Source organism: Oncorhynchus kisutch, linkage group LG5 (genome assembly GCF_002021735.2).
Source record: "Oncorhynchus kisutch isolate 150728-3 linkage group LG5, Okis_V2, whole genome shotgun sequence".
NCBI classification, from domain to species: domain Eukaryota; kingdom Metazoa; phylum Chordata; class Actinopteri; order Salmoniformes; family Salmonidae; genus Oncorhynchus; species Oncorhynchus kisutch.
Genome location: NC_034178.2, coordinates 40,562,163 through 40,563,929, shown reverse-complemented (window position 1 = coordinate 40,563,929; position 1,767 = coordinate 40,562,163).

Genomic DNA, 1,767 nt, shown 5'->3' with positions numbered 1-1,767 from the left:
ACGCAGCAAAGTAATGGCAACGTGTGTAGGCCAATGTCGACTCTGTATCATATTGCCCTCTGCTGTATTGAAGAAGGAATTACAATAACAGTTCAGGGACACTAAGGGAGTTGGATTAGACTGAACCGGGGTGACCTAAGCTAAAACAGCACATTACAAAAGCGGTGAGGGAGGAGCGTCCTGCTGAAATCGAGAATCACCAGGCCTTAATGACAACAAAACAGCATGATGAATCTTTGAGAAATATAAAACATGTATTTTCCATCAAATTAATGTTCATATTTTCAAAGTAGTTTTCCTTGGAAAGGCAGCTTATGCGTTTTTACACTTTTGCACGTGAAAATACCGAATCCAAACTCATTACTCCGTATGCTTGACATACACTTTTCCCCCCCCACCGGCTTCGTTTTCGGCATTCAAAGGGGCATCCGGCTCATTCCCGGGAGGCAGTCCGGTTTATAAACGAATGCAAATCAGTTTTAACCACGTGGAAGCTCCTTTCTTTGGGTGAAACCCGGGCGAGCTAAATCGAACTCCCTCGCGGGCACAACTTTTCCTCACGCTGCCTGCATACCAAAACAGGAGGGAACAGAACGTCAAGTACCACTTTCTCCAAGAACATTAGACATTGTGTAATACTTATGTAATATATTTTAATATCTGAAAAATTATTTTGTACCTTATACCCTCATACTATACGCTTATAAAAATCCCATAGGCCTATTATAAACATGTTAAAGGCAATAGTATAGCCATGTGGATATGTTTATTTTGAGGCCGAAGGGATTATATAATACTTTAGAACTACTAGTATAGAGAGCAACGGTAATGCCGTCTTTTTGTAGGCACTAACGGAATTTAATGGGATTTTGTAGGGTTTTTGGATAAATCCCGAAAATAAGGTATGTTGTAAACACAGGCTTAGAGAGATCTATACGTTTTGTTCTCTGAGATATTATTAATCGGCTAATATTCCTTTTTGTGAATATTGAAGCATTTATATAATCAAAATAAGCACATAATGGCCTCATAATTCATACAGGTCAAGTTTTAACTGACTGTTATTATTATAATATAGAACAAAATGCATAAGATCTCTTAAACCTGTGTTAACCTCAGACCTTATTTTCTGCATTCACAATGCCATAGCAATGGCGGAACGAACCAGAGGTTTCATTTCCGTTTTTTAGGACTACAGTCTGGCGAGCTCTATAAAGCGCAATAGTAATGCCGTATGTTTGTAGGCAGTAAATCCTGCATGGCTAGATGGACAATTAATGGGGTTTCTGAACGTTTTTTGATGAACACCGAAAATACGGTCTATGGTAAACACAGGCTTAGGAGATCTTATAGGTTTTTAGTTCTATGAGATCATCTTAAATCAGCCAACTTTTTGAAGCATTTGTTGATTGACACATATCTCATAGAACAAAACGTATAAAATCTCCTAAAACTTTGTTACCCTTAGACTTTATTTTCGGTGTTTATCCCAAAACTCCATCAACGTTCCCCATAGGAATGTCCGAACGAACCAGGGTAACTCATTTCGGTTTTTAGGACTACAAGCTGACGAGCACAAATGTATGCTTAATGTCGAATGGTTTACGGTAAACTGGGTCCCACCACCATGTGATCTCATCCAATGTTTGTAAACATGCGTCAACCACATGTGATTCCGACGTAGGCAAAAATAATTCACCAAGGCCTGGCCAACCAGCCAAAGGGGGAGTGTCAGGGGCGGGCTTCGGGTGTTGCGCTATGGAAAAA